Source organism: Oncorhynchus mykiss, chromosome 30 (genome assembly GCF_013265735.2).
Source record: "Oncorhynchus mykiss isolate Arlee chromosome 30, USDA_OmykA_1.1, whole genome shotgun sequence".
In the NCBI taxonomy this organism is placed as follows: Eukaryota; Metazoa; Chordata; class Actinopteri; order Salmoniformes; family Salmonidae; genus Oncorhynchus; species Oncorhynchus mykiss.
In genome coordinates this window covers 7,726,418-7,742,354 of record NC_050570.1, presented here as the reverse complement: position 1 = coordinate 7,742,354, position 15,937 = coordinate 7,726,418, and the positions used below count along the sequence as shown (strand labels likewise).

At 44.2% G+C, this 15,937-nt stretch overlaps 1 protein-coding gene across 3 annotated transcripts in view; it reads right to left on the bottom strand.

Annotated features, from left to right (window-relative positions):
- LOC110521237 (GRAM domain-containing protein 2A) overlaps positions 1 to 15,571 on the bottom strand; it is a 52,812-nt gene extending 37,241 nt beyond the window's left edge. Inside the window, exon 1 of one of the 3 annotated variants that reach the window (XM_036968805.1) lies at positions 14,908 to 15,571. The gene's annotated coding sequence lies outside the window, so the exon portion shown is untranslated. The remainder of the gene's footprint in view (positions 1 to 14,907) is intronic. The other 2 variants (XM_036968803.1, XM_036968804.1) reach the window with 2 other exon arrangements.
- Positions 15,572 to 15,937: the final 366 nt, after the last annotated feature.

Below are 15,937 nucleotides of genomic sequence, written 5' to 3'. Positions count from 1 at the left end.
GTAACAAACAGAGCATAGGTGGAGGGAACAGGGGGGGGTCCTGCTTGTCGTGAGTGGTTTCCTGCTTGTCGTGAGTGGTTTCCTGCTTGTCGTGAGTGGTTCTGTCAATCCACTAAACTGGTACACAGCCTACAGTAGCGCACCCTGACCTTAAACATCTTTCATTACCTACTATTAGCATTGTGACCCTACTCTGAGACTAGAGAGTTGTTCATGAGAAAAACAGCAGACTGTGTGGCTGTATGAGGGAAGAAAGGCATGCTAGCAGTTGACTGGTTAGCTTGGAGTGGTGGATCATTCTTGATACACACAGTGTTACGCACGCCTCTATGAAGAGGGAATGCAACACCCTGCTACAACTAAACTCTCCGTGAAGTTAAAAAGGTATGGACTGTAGGTGCGAGTAAGAATGACAGACAGAATGTGGTACCGTTTTACAAGGACTTTATTCCTTTACACGGTAATATGGGGAAAAGGGGCTGGACGGAACCAAAGCAAAGAAAGTAAATCTCAAAGCCCCCCCCCCCCCCTCCCTACCTGCCTACCCACTACTTACCTAATTTAGCACCACCTGGTGCCCTAACCAAAATACAGGGGGTGGTCCACCCAGGTCTTACCTATTGTGCCTAGACAATGAATATACTACGGGTATATGTATGCCCGCGGGCCTCTTGCCTAAGCACTCCCTAGGTGCCTTTCCCTCCCCCCTGGGAACAAATGAACAAATAATTTCTCAAACAAACTAAGAAACAAAGGACATCAAATAAGCTCTATCTGAGCAACAAACTCACAAAACATACCAACTTCCCAGCAATGAACTCCCAGCAAAATCAACCTCTAGCAAAATCAACCTCTAGCAAAATCAACCTCTAGCAAAATCAACCTCTAGCAAAATCAACCTCTAGCAAAATCTCTCTGCAATGACCTCCCAGCAAATCTCTCTCTCCTGAACAGAACACTGGCTTTTATATAGCGTCTGAAGGAATGGGTAATTGGAGACAGCTGTGTCTTGACGAGGGGGCGGGGTCAGCTCTCCAATTAGCCCTGGAGTCGACCAATCAGCTGCTTGAGGGATTTCAGGAAGCCATTTCCTGAAATAAACACATGCAAATACACACACTACAACATAATCTGGGGAACGTAACACACAGGAAACTGTTGAACGGGAAAAACCCAGAAGCGTTGCAATTCTTGACACAAACCGTTGCGCCTGGTACCTACTACCATACCCCGTTCAAAGGTACATAAATATTTTGTCTTGCCCATTCACCCTCTGAATGGTACACATACACAATCCATGTCTCAATTGTCTCGAGGCTTAAAGATCCTTCTTTAACCACCCGTCTCCTCCCCTTCATCTACACCGATTGAAATGGATTTAACAAATGAAATCAATAAAGGGTCATAACTTTCAGCTGGTCAGTCTGTCATGGAAAGAGCAGGTGTCCTTAATGTTTTGTGCTCTCAGTGTAAAATAGATCTCCTGGGAAATGAGTTTCATCAATGCTTCTCTTCTCTAATCACTGTGACGTAAGGTGAAGGTGGTTTATTGGTTGATTTGGCTTGAGTTCCAAGTGTGGAGGTCTAAGCATGTCTGTATCCATCGAGGCTTCCACAGGCCTTCGAAGGTGGTGATGGAGGCTTCCACAGGCCTTCGAAGGTGGTGATGGAGGCTTCCACAGGCATTCTGATGGTGATGATGGAGGCTTCCACAGGCATTCTGATGATGATGATGAATGCTTCCACAGGCATTCTGATGGTGGTGATGGAGGCTTCCAAAGGCATTCTGATGATGATGATGGAGGCTTCCACAGGCATTCTGATGGTGGTGATGGAGGCTTCCACAGGCATTCTGATGGTGGTGATGGAGGCTTCCACAGGCATTCTGATGATGATGATGAATGCTTCCACAGGCATTCTGATGGTGGTGATGGAGGCTTCCAAAGGCATTCTGATGATGATGATGGAGGCTTCCACAGGCATTCTGATGGTGATGCAGGTTGACGTGTGACTGGGGAGGTGTGGTCACTAAGATACAGGCACCAGCTGGTATATAATCTAGAACAGTTCCCCAACCTTCTTTCCCCAGGGCCCCCTTTTTATTTATTTGGTATCATTATTCATTGAGCCTATATTAAATACATCACAAGCTTGGTTGGTAGAACCCTCACAGGCTCACAATACAAAACTCATAAAAACTCAAATTCATTTAACATGTCTGTTTCCCTTCAGATTTAATTAGGATACACGATTTAGCACAACAAAAGGCCTCCCGAGTGGCTCAGCGTTCTAAGGCATTGTATCTCAATGCAAGAGGTGTCACTACAGTCCCTGGTTCACGTCAGGCCGTGATTGGGAGTCCCATAGGCACAATTGGTCCAGGGTCGGCCGTCCTTGTAAATAAGAATTTGGTTTTAACTGACTTGCCTCGTTAAAAGGTTAAATGTAAAAAATGGAGTAATATATGCTATGATTGATGACACTATAAAATATTCCTCCTATGTAGAACCCTCTGCGGAAAGGGTTTTACATGGAACCCAAGAGGGTTCTACCTGGAACCAAGAAGGGTTCTGGGGACAGCTGAAGAACTGTTTTAGGTTCTAAGAGTGTATATGCGATGAGAGAGCAGGGTTATGTAAGAATGTGATTCTCCCTTTGTCAGTTACACAACCCTGCTCGCTCTTTCATCTTTCTAAAACTTTAGCCAAATTTGCCAGTCATGTAGGAAGGGCTGTATCTGAGGTCAGTGTAGATGAATGCCTGATAATTCCCCAGGCCAGGTATTTCCTGGTTTCATCTGCCAAACATCCTCTTTTCTTTCCACTTTTATTCAAAACATCATGTTCTCTGAAGTTCAGTAAGCCCCTTGGTGACTGGCTGCCTGGCGTCCTAGCTCCCCCAGGACCAGAGTGACATACACTGACATGGCCTGGTCCCAGATCTGTGTGTGCTGCCTGGCGTCCTAGCTCCCCCAGGACCAGAGTGATGTACACTGACATGGCCTGGTCCCAGATCTGTGTGTGCTGCCTGGCGTCCTAGCTCCCCCAGGACCAGAGTGACATACACTGACATGGCCTGGTCCCAGATCTGTGTGTGCTGTCTTGCCAACACCCATGACCATTATCACGCAGTGATTAAAAGACATCTAGGACCAGCCTAGTATTGAGATGATGGTTAAAAAGAATCTAGATACGATATTAAAACACTCTCCGGATAGTTCAAAACATACATTTAATTCAGAGGCTTTATTAACCATCCAGACTCACTTCCAAACTGGGCACGACACTTCATTTCAACGGGAACATTTGGTAGACATTGATTAATGAGATTTCAACATTTATTCATCCACTCAAAACAGAGTCAGCCAGAAGTTTGTTGAATTCCCAGTGTGTTATCACTATGCTTTCAACCATCTGAAGAGCACAACCAAATTCCAATGGAAAAACAATGTCTAATTTCTGGTTTGAGTCGTCATCTAAATGTGTTATCACAGCGCTTTGAACCACTTAAAAGCACAACAAAGTTCAAATGGGAAAACAATGTCTAACTTCTGGTTTGAGTCGTCATCTAAATGTGTTATCACAGCGCTTTGAACCACTTAAAAGCACAACAAAGTTCAAATGGGAAAACAATGTCTGATATTTTTTATATTTATTCAACAACTTAATGTGTTCTCACTGTGCTTCATCTAATGGCACAACCCAATGACCCGGATTGTAGTTGAGATTACATTAAATGTACATGGTGCAAGTGATCCAGTCGAGATTCTGCTCAGATTATTACAGCAAATGTGAAGATTTCCACAGACCTGCGAGTGTAACGGATGTGAAACGGCTAGCTTAGTTAGCGGTGGTGCGGCGCTAAATAGCGTTTCAATCGGTGACGTCACTTGCTCTGAGACCTTGAAGTAGTGGTTCCCCTTTGCTCTGCAAGGGCCGCGGCTTTTGTGGAGCGATGGGTAACGATGCTTCGAGGGGTGACTGTTGTTGATGTGTGCAGAGGGTCCCTGGTTCGCGCCTGGGCGAGGGGACGGTCTAAAGTTATACTGTTACACGATGACCTATGACCTGCGATCGTGCACGCGCTCTATGTTTACATAAAAATAAATAGCTCCAGTAACCTCAGAATGTGTCCTTGGATGTGTTTCTCCCTTTAAGGATGAATAAATACTGTTACATTAGTTTGTAAGATAACTTTACGCTATTCACTGTATTTCAAAAGTGATATTGAATTGCGTTCGGTTGTCAACGCAACCAAATATCAACATTGAAAGGATAATGCTTGGATAGTTTCATCACGACTTAATCCTATTCTTTATAGACCGAAATAGTCTCATTGATGATACATGACTTATAAAGTATAGTTACATTTAATTTGCTTTGTTAAACCAACCCTTTGTAATGTTTTCGCAACAGTAAATATATTTAGTTATTAAGAGATCTTTCAACAATCAATCTCAGAATTGTTTATTTAACTCGGCAAGTCAGTTCAGAATAAATTCTTATTTACAATGATGGCAGTGGAACAGTGGGTTAACTGCCTTGTTCAGGGGTAGAATGACAGATTTTTTACCTTGTCAGCTCAGGGATTCGATCTAGCAACCTTGCGGTTACTTGCCCAATGCTCTAACCACTAGGTTACCTGCCGCGCTGGTAGTAGCACATTGATAGTAGTTAGTGACAAATATCTAAGCAGGACTGAGCTTGGTTAAAACCCTGGATGGGAGACCAAATGAAAAGCTGTAGATAGATCAACTCTCCAGTAGGAGGTGCTGTAGATATATCAACTCTCCAGTAGGAGGTGCTGTAGATAGATCAACTCTCCAGTAGGAGGTGCTGTAGATAGATCAACTCTCCAGTAGGAGATGCTGTAGATAGATCAACTCTCCAGTAGGAGATGCTGTAGATAGATCAACTCTCCAGTAGGAGATGCTGTAGATAGATCAACTCTCCAGTAGGAGGTGCTGTAGATAGATCAACTCTCCAGTAGGAAGTGCTGTAGATAGATCAACTCTCCAGTATGAGATGCTGTCTAGCATATTTATTTTCAGATAGAGGATATAACGTTGAAGATCTGACAAGGTTTGTCTATGTTGAAATTTGGTTACCACGATAACATAATCCTGTGGTTGAAATTCCACCCCTAAAAAGTGATTTAAATGTTTTTTTTTAAAATCCAATGTACAGTGGTTTCCTCATCACAATACATTGATAATGTTGAAACAACGTTGATTGAACCAGTTTTTTTTTTTTGCCCAGTGGACTGGGCCGTTATGTCTCAAGTCAGACACTGTCGTAAAACACATGGGTATCATTCAGTGAGACAAACACATATACACACCTTCCAGTACTGATATGATGTCTGTCTTCAGCACTTGGCTGGATAAACACTGCCATGGACACTGATGCAAATGGTAAGAAAATGATCTAACACCCATCCACATGCATGGAAATGAAACTGATTAAATCTTTGGGTGCAACCGAATTGCCTACAGGTTTACTGTTCATTCACAAATGGTACGCTGTCATTACTAAAAAAAAACACTATAAAGGCTGCTCTTCAGGAGAACTAATGACATTGAAGGAGCGGCGGTTTCACAACTAACAATCAACAGTTCTATTGTGTAGTGCTGCTACTGGCTCCAAATTAGATCCAAAATATTTCTGAACCTCCTCAATGGGTCTCTTGTTCAAGTGTCCCTTCAGTGATCTCACCGCTTCAGTGCTGCCTGTCCCCACAAATGAGTTCATTTCAAACACAGCAAACAATCACATTGATGTGTCCGACTTGATCTATAACACGAGCGGACACAGGGCAGCAGGTAGCCTAGCCGTTAGAACACAAGCTGACACAGGGCAGCAGGTAGCCTAGCCGTTAGAACACAAGCTGACACAGGGCAGCGGGTAGCCTAGCCGTTAGAACACAAGCGGACACAGGGCAGCAGGTAGCCTAGCCGTTAGAACACAAGCTGACACAGGGCAGCAGGTAGCCTAGCCGTTAGAACACGAGCTGACACAGGGCAGCAGGTAGCCTAGCCGTTAGAACACAAGCTGACACAGGGCAGCAGGTAGCCTAGCCGTTAGAACACGAGCTGACACAGGGCAGCGGGTAGCCTAGCCGTTAGAACACAAGCGGACACAGGGCAGCAGGTAGCCTAGCCGTTAGAACACAAGCTGACACAGGGCAGCAGGTAGCCTAGCCGTTAGAACACGAGCTGACACAGGGCAGCAGGTAGCCTAGCCGTTAGAACACAAGCTGACACAGGGCAGCAGGTAGCCTAGCCGTTAGAACACGAGCTGACACAGGGCAGCAGGTAGCCTAGCCGTTAGAACACAAGCTGACACAGGGCAGCAGGTAGCCTAGCCGTTAGAACACAAGCTGACACAGGGCAGCAGGTAGCCTAGCCATTAGAGAGTTGTACCATTACCTAAAAGGTTGCTGGTTGGAATAACCAAGGTGAAAAATCTGTCAATCTGTCCTTGAGCAAGGCACATAACCCAAATTTGCTCCAGAGGTGTTGTCCTATTTTGGCTGACCCTGTAAAACAACAAATGTCACTGCACTTATCAGGTGTATAAAACTATCTTTTCCCAGAAGTATTTTTCTACACCCACGATAACATCTCCTAAATATGTGTATGCGACCAATAACATTTGATTCGAGATGTAAATTGACTTCCCGCCGAGAGCTGTGTTTAATAAATGGGTTATCTTTAAAAGCTTCCAACCTACTTCACTTGAGGAGACCAGGCTTGCTAAACATAACCCGAAGCGCTCAAGTAGACCCTTGAATGTCCAACACAAGTACACTTCAACTCACTATTCCCCATTACAACGGGGCTCCCGAGTAGCGCAGTGGTCTAAGGCACTCAGTGCTAGAGGTGTCACTACAGACCCTGGTTCGATTCCAGGCTGTATCACAACCGGCTGCGATTGGGAGTCCCATAGGGCGGTGCACAATTGGCCCAGCGGCATCGGGGGTAGGCCGTCCGGGGTAGCCTAGTGGTTAGAACGTTGTACTAGTAACAGGAAGGTTGCAAGTTCAAACCCCCGAGCTGACAAGGTCCAAATCTGTCGTTCTGCCCCTGAACAAGGCAGTTAACCCACTGTTCCTAGGCCGTCATTGAAAATAAGAATTTGTTCTTAACTGACTTACCTAGTTAAATAAAATAAAAAAATTTAGATAATCAGAGATCTTGTCTATGTCTCTTTCAGGCATTAAAGAGGTTGAGCCATATGGAACCTGATAACCTTTCAATAAGAAGGGAGACAGGCTTTACAGTACCGCTGGCTGCCATTGGTATGGTGTTTAGCTTCAGGGCCCATTTAACTTGACTTTACAGGCTACACACATCACCTGGAATGCAGGCTACGGTATTATTTCCTATTCAGCAGACAAAAACATGGCCCTGGGCTTGACGATGACAGCTCAAAGAACCACGTAGTGGTTCTACCCCTGACAATGGCAAACGTGAAGTCATCCAGGCGGGAAAGAATGAGATCATTTGGAACAAAACCTATCTACAGTAAATCAGTGAAACGTGTAGTAAAACCGTACTTGTATTCGGCCGATCTGCAATTAGGCATGGAAACCCGTCATATAAAATAAATAATTTTCTAAAAGACCGTTTACCTGAACTCACAAATCCTATTTACAGTGTTGTAATAATGACATTACTGATGCCATAGTCATGATGACGGATGATTTTTTTAAAATAACTTCAAACTACAACACACACACTATTGCTTAAAGGGATGATGGAGATTATTAAAGGGTCACCCAAGTCTGTGGACAAGGTATGACTGTAATCACTGCTTTGGTTAGTTTCCCTGGTTTCCACATGCTAACAGTTTAGCATTTTTGGCACAAATCCCATTCAAGTCAGGGGACCGATATTAGCATTTTTCGCGGCATCATGTCCAATTAATCCAAAAGTATCTCAAATTGATTGTGAAGCTCAACAACATTACTTATAGATATTTTTTTATAATGATGCGCAATTTTTTTTTAAATATCGGTCCCATGACTTGAATCGGGGCTCCCGAGTGACGCAGCGGTCTAAGGCACTGCATCTCAGTGCTAGAGGCGTCACTACAGACCGTTGTTCAAATCCAGGCTGAATCACAACTGGCCGTTCTGGGTTTGGCCGGGGAAGGCTGTCATTGTAAATAAGAATCTGTTCTTAACTGACTTGCCTAGTTAAATAAAGGTTAAATAAATAAATGAGATCTATGCCACAAATGCTGCACGAGAATCACATGACCCAAGGCAATTTCCATGTAAAAGGACCCATTCAACCCAACATGTGAATGAATCCTTTCAAAATGGGTGTCAAATGAAAACTAAGTGTCTATATGTTTGAGAAATTAAGGCATATATACATTTTTCAAAAAAAATGTTCCATCCTAAAAATGTGGAATAAGCAAAAGCATTGGAAAAGGGATCTTTAGAAAAAATATATTTTCAAAAAGTCCTAAAAGATATTAGAAATAAATCACAACACAATAATGCTGAACTAAAGACCCCTGCCAACTAATATCAACACTTACACTGAGTGGACAAAACATTAGGAACACCTGCTCTTTCAATGACACAGACTGACCAGGTGAATCCAGGTGAAAACTATGACCCTTTATTGATGTCACTTGTTAAATCCACTTCAATCAGTTTAGATGAAGGAGGAGGAGACAGGTGGTTAAAGAAGGATTTATAAGCCTTGAGACAATTGAGACATGGATTGTGTATTCGCAGGGTGAATGGGCAAGGAAAAATATTTAAGTGCCTTTGAATGGGGTATGGTAGTAGGAGCCAGGCACACCGGTTTGTGTCAAGAACGGCAATACTGCTAGGTTTTTCACGCTCAACTGTTTCCCGTGTGTATCTATCAAGACACGGTCACCAGCTGCACAGTGTTTCCTCCAACACATTGGTGTGGCTGGCTTCTGGCTTAAGTGAGCATTGTGTCAAGAAGCAGTGCGGCTTGGTTGGGTTATACAGCCTTTATAATACTGTATACAGATAAGAGAGGAAGCTATTATAATACTGTATACAGATCAGAGAGGAAGCTATTATAATACTGTATACAGATCAGACCATAGGGGAAGCTATTATAATACTGTATACAGATCAGAGAGGAAGCTATTATAATACTGTATACAGATCAGACCATAGAGGAAGCTATTATAATACTGTATACAGATCAGACCATAGAGGAAGCTATTATAATACTGTATACAGATCAGAGAGGAAGCTATTATAATACTGTATACAGATCAGACCATAGGGGAAGCTATTAAAAAGCTGTATATGCCAGTTTGGATTTGGCTTCGCTCCAATCACATCGAGAGCATAGGCTTACTCATTGACAGAAACTGGTTGTTCATCTCCTTGTGTTGTTGTCCTCCGGTGACAAGCTAGCTAGCTAAAATTGTCAATATCCTACATTAGCCATGGATGGAGATATGGATGTTAATTAATTCTACATACAGGCCATTGATTATTTATTTTTTTACAATTAAAAATACAATTGGCGCCGGAGAAGAAAAAAACGATTGTGTTTTTTGTTCGTTATTTCACATTGTTTGTAACTTTTTTTAAATTTATTTTAAACTTATTTTGTACATAATGTTGCCTCTACCGTCTCTTATGACTGAAAACAACTTCTGGACATCAGGACTGAGATTACTCAACACGGACTGGCAGAATTGTTTTTTTCCTTGAACGAGTCTGACGAGCCTGACGTGAATGATATACTGCTTTCTCGGGAACAGGCCCAGATCCCCGTGATTTGCGTGAAGAGGAGGCCGAGAAAAAGGGGCCGGAGGGTGGGCTGCCTTCTGAGAATTCGTAGGCGATTGAATAAACCCCCACTTCCTTCCATTCTGCTAGCAAACGTGCAATCTTTGGAGAATAACATCAATGACCTTCGTGCGAGATTAAACTACCAATGAGACATTCAAAACTGTAATATCTTATGCTTCACGGAGTCGTGGCTGAACGACGACATTATCAACATACAGCTGGCTGGTTATACACTGCACCGGCAGGATAGAACAGCGGCGTCTGGTAAGACAAGGGATGGTGGACTATGTATTTTTTGTAAAAATTAGGAAGTCTCGAACTAGTTCTTGCCTGAGGTAGTGCATCTCTTGATAAACTGTAGACAACACTATCTTCCTAGAGGGATTTCATCTGTATTTTTCGTAGCTGTTTACATACCACCACAGACTGAGGCTGGCACTAAGACAGCATTGAATGTATGAGAGCACCAGCTGTTCCGGAAGACTGTGATCACGCTCTCCGCAGCCGATGTGAGTAAGACCTTTAAACAGGTCAACATTTACAAGGCCGCAGGGCCAGACGGATTACCAGGACGTGTACTGCGAGCATGCGCTGATCAACTGGCAAGTGTCTTCACTGACATTTTCAACCTCTCCCTGTCTGAGTCTGTAATACCAACATGTTTTAAGCATACCACCATAGTCCCTGTGCCCAAGAATACTAAGGTAACCTGCCTAAATGACTACAGACCCGTAGCACTCACGTCTGTAGCTATGAAGTGCTTTGAAAGGCTGGTCATGGCTCACATCAATACCATTATCCCAGAAACCCTAGACCCACTCCAATCTGCATACTGCTCCAACAGATCCACAGATGATGCAATCTCTATTGCACTCCACACTGCCCTTTCCCACCTGGGCAAAAGGAAAACCTGTGTGAGAATGCTATTCATTGACTACAGCTCAGTGTTCAACACAATAGTGCCCTCAAAGCTCATCAACAAGCTAAGGACCCTGGGACTAAACACCTCCCTCTGCAACTGGGTTCTGGACTTCCTGACGGGCCGCCCCCAGGTGGTAAGGGTAGGTAACAACACATCTGCCACGCTGATCCTCAACACAGGGGTCCCTCAGGGGTGCGTGCTCAGTCCCCTCCTGTACTCTCTGTTTACTCATGACTGCACGGCCAGGCACAACTCCAACACCATCATTAAGTTTGCCGATGACATAACAGTAATAGGCATGACCACCGACAACAACGAGACAGCCTATACGGAGGTGGTCAGAGACCTGGCTGTGTGGTGCCAGGACAACAACCTCTCCCTCAATGTGATCAAGACAAAGGAAATTATTGTGGACTACTGGAAAAAGAGGACCGAGCACACCCCCATTCTCATCAACAGTCGCGAAGAGGGCACGGCAAAACCTATTCCCCCTCAGGAAACTGAAAAGATTTGGCATGGGTCCTCGGATCCTCAAAAGGTTCTACAGCTGCATCACTGCCTGGTATGGCAACTGCTCGGCCTCCGACCGCAAGGCACTACAGAGGGAAGTGCGAACGGCCCAGTACATCACTGTGGCCAAGCTTCCTGCCATCCAGGACCTCTATACCAGGCGGTGCCAGAGGAAGGCCCTGAAAATTGTCAAAGACTCCAGCCAACCTAGTCATAGACTGCTCTCTCTGCTAACGCACGGCAAGCGGTACAGGAGCGCCAAGTCTTGGTCCAAGAGGCTTATAAACAGCTTCTACCCCCCAAGCCATAAAACTCCTGAACACCTAATCAAATGGCTAAACAGACTATTTGCACCCCCCCCCCCCCCCCCCCTCTTTTACACCGATGCTACTCTCTGTTGTTATCATCTATGCACAGTCACTTTAATAACTCTACCTACATGTATACATTACCTCAACTAACCGGTGCCCCAGCACATTGACTCTGTACCGGTACCCCCCCTGTATATAGCCTCCACATTGACTCTGTACCGGTACCCCCCCTGTATATAGCCTCCACATTGACTCTGTACCGGTACCCCCTGTATATAGCCTCCACATTGACTCTGTACTGGTACCCCCCTGTATATAGCCTCCACATTGACTCTGTACCGGTACCCCCCCTGTATATAGCCTCCACATTGACTCTGTACCGGTACCCCCTGTATATAGCCTCCACATTGACTCAGTACCGGTACCCCCTGTATATAGTCTCCACATTGACTCTGTACTGGTACCCCCTGTATATAGCCTCCACATTGACTCTGTACTGATACCCCCCTGTATATAGCCTCCACATTGACTCTGTACTGGTACCCCCCTGTATATAGCCTCCACATTGACTCTGTACCGGTACCCCCCCTGTATATAGCCTCCACATTGACTCTGTACCGGTACCCCCTGTATATAGCCTCCACATTGACTCTGTACCGGTACCCCCCCTGTATATAGCCTCCACATTGACTCTGTACTGGTACCCCCTGTATATAGCCTCCACATTGACTCTGTACCGGTACCCCCCCTGTATATAGCCTCCACATTGACTCTGTACCGGTACCCCCTGTATATAGCCTCCACATTGACTCTGTACCGGTACCCCCCCTGTATATAGCCTCCACATTGACTCTGTACTGGTACCCCCCTGTATATAGCCTCCACATTGACTCTGTACCGGTACCCCCCCTGTATATAGCCTCCACATTGACTCTGTACCGGTACCCCCCCTGTATATAGCCTCCACATTGACTCTGTACTGGTACCCCCCTGTATATAGCCTCCACATTGACTCTGTACCGGTACCCCCTGTATATAGCCTCCACATTGACTCTGTACTGGTACCCCCTGTATATAGTCTCCACATTGACTCTGTACCGGTACCCCCTGTATATAGCCTCCACATTGACTCTGTACTGGTACCCCCTGTATATAGCCTCCACATTGACTCTGTATCGGTACCCCCTGTATATAGCCTCCACATTGACTCTGTATCGGTACCCCCTGTATATAGCCTCGTGATTGTTATTTTACTGCTGCTCTTTAATTACTTGTTACTTTTATTTCTTATTCTAATCAGTATTTTTTTAAACTGCATTGTTGGTTAGGGGCTCGTAAGTAAGCATTTCACTGTAAGGTCTACCTGTTGTATTCGGCGCATGTGACTAATACAATTTGATTTGATTTGATTATAATGGCAATTCTGATCCAACCATAAAATACATTGTGCCCCTGGACTGAGAGGATGGAAGTTCAATATGTAGCTAGATGCAGAAGGCTAATGTTAACTAGCTAACGTTGCCCATGAATGGAAGTTAGGTTAGCGAGCAAGCATTTTATACAGGTAGCCTAGGACAACAACGAATAAAAGTGTGTACTGTATGACAGAGTGATAGACCGTTTTGTCAACATGAAAGAGAGAAGGATGGCATTGGTGTTTCTCAACAAGTAGGGTGAGTCAACATCTTTTTCTACTTGCACAAACGCACCCCCCCCCCCCCCCACACACACACACACACACACACACACACACACACACACACAGAGAAAACATTTACCATGGAAAGTCACATCATATTTAACTTGTTGATTGGACTAAATTGTGTTTGGTATTTTTTGTCACTGAATTAGATGAAGTGTAGGTGATTTGATGATGATGAAATGTTGACGTATAGTATAGTGGAGGCAGCTCCTGTTTTCTTTGTGACCTACAGTAACTCTCTGTGGTTCTAAATCAATAGTTGTTTAGTGGTCTGAAAATGTCAGAAACATTAACTTGCTTGACCATGCTGTAGGTCCTTTAACGGTTTGTTACAAGCAATATGCTTTGTGCACTTAACTGGACAGATGTTGCTCTCCGGTTTTGTGACGAAACAAAAGGTGTGGTTGAATTTATTCTGCCACTGTGACTTCTTACTGTCTCTGCCTTTAGGCCTGTATATCACGGTGTCAAGGCAAATTAACTAACAGGTTATAGCACAAACTACGCAATCATCACAATACATAGGTTGCAATAATGGCTTTTTTTTCTGGCTTTCCCATTGATTTTACCCACGCAAGTCACTGTCTGTAACTGATGATCTGTCTGATAGTAGTGTGTCTCGTTACTAATCACTGTCTGTAACTGATGATCTGTCTGATAGTAGTGTGTCTCGTTACTAACCACTGTCTGTAACTGATGATCTGTCTGATAGTAGTTTGTCTCGTTACTAACCAATGTCTGTAACTGATGATCTGTCTGATAGTAGTGTGTCTCGTTACTAACCACTGTCTGTAACTGATGATCTGTCTGATAGTAGTGTGTCTCGTTACTAGCCACTGTCTGTAACTGATGATCTGTCTGATAGTAGTGTGTCTCGTTACTAGCCACTGTCTGTAACTGATGATTTGTCTTATAATTAGAACATGCCTGTCGTCACTTTTCAGACAGACACTAAATGTACAAGGTGCTGTGAGGTAAACTAATCGTCATACCCCAACTACATAACTTGCAGACCCACGGGTGGAACATCACATACTGTTTGATACGTTTCCATTCCCCGAAATAGACAGGACCGTGTGAGAACCGTACAGTCGATGTGACGTCGTGTTGTTAACACACTGGAACGCTATCGCTCTCCGCACCATGTTCAATATTCTGAATAAACTGTTGGCACAGAAGAATGCCTTAGCAGTTTTCACGTTTTTAGTTTCATTTTTAACAATTTAATTTATTTCACCTTTATTTAAGCAGGTAGGCTAGTTGAGAACAAGTTCTCATTTACAACTGCGACCTGTCCAAGATAAATAGTTATAAATGGATAGGATTAGTGCATAGACTACTCCACAGCACAGTCGCATGAGTGTTGAAGATTTTCATTATGTAATTCAAAAAACATATTTATATGACCAAGTACTAACCTGTCTCCACCTATTTTGATAGCGTCCCTTATGATCGTTATGTAATAACATAATCATAATAACGTTAGGCTACTGTCCGACTTGAATCAATTGTTCCCTAATCGTCAGCTCATGTCTGTCCTATTTCCAATTAACTTGTCTTTCTTCAAAAACAACGCGCAAATCCAGTACCAGGAACGCGAAGCAGAAATCAATCTGCCGCTAAATGACGATGTCTGTGGTCTCGACGTGGACAACACCTACCGTGGCGGAAGCTGCGGGTATGCTGCTTCAGCTATGCTGTCGAGTATATCATTTCCACGGCGCACTCACAGAAGACAAAATTCGGCCGAATGTCCACATCATCGTCTTCGATAGTAAAGAAGTCCGTGGGGAAAGGTAGACGAGACTGGAAGAGGCGAAACGGTTGTCGGAGTTGTCAAAACGAAGGCAGAGGAGTACTGAGCACATGGAATGTCTGCTGGCTGACTTGTTGCGCCGAGCATCTACGAGCGCAGTGGGCAGTGGCTTATTCCGGTTTCCTCCCGCGTTGTTTTGTGTGTCCTACTAACTGTAGCCTTTACGGTCCAAGGACCTGCACCAAGGACATCACTGACATTCATTCGTACAGAGAGCGCTCATTATTCATATCTTGTGTATAAATGTTTTATCCAGAATCATGTTGGCTAAACAACATAATATTAGGCACTATAGGCCTAGTCCAAATATGGATAGCTTACGGCATTATACATTATGTGGGCTGAGAGGTTCTTGCTAAACCCTAGACCCGACATGTTCATTCAATTATGAAAATTAAAACATGCAAATTGACTTACACAATTCGAAGAACACAGAAAATGTCCATTCCCATATTAAAACGCATGTGCACTGTGCTGTGGAACAAAGGGGCCTTTCATTATAAAACTGATGGAGGGAGGAAGCCAGCACCTGATTAGAAGGGGGTTATGGCTAGGGGGGGGGGGGGGGGGGGGGGGGGGGAGTCCACGTGCTTCACGTGCTTCACGTTGGCTGTTGTCAGATTGGAGGAAAGAGTGAGGAGCTGTCTTGAATTCCAATCATGTGCGTTTTAACCTGACTCCATCTTTCCCGCCTATGATCTGAAGACACAGTGGAACCACCATAAAAAAGGAATCGTATTACGGAAGTGGTCAGATGACGCGGTTGCTAAGCTACAGGACTGTTTTGCTAGCACAGACTGGAATATGTTCCCGGGATTCTTCCTGATGGCATTGAGGAGTACACCAGATCAGTCACTGGATTCATCAATAAGTGC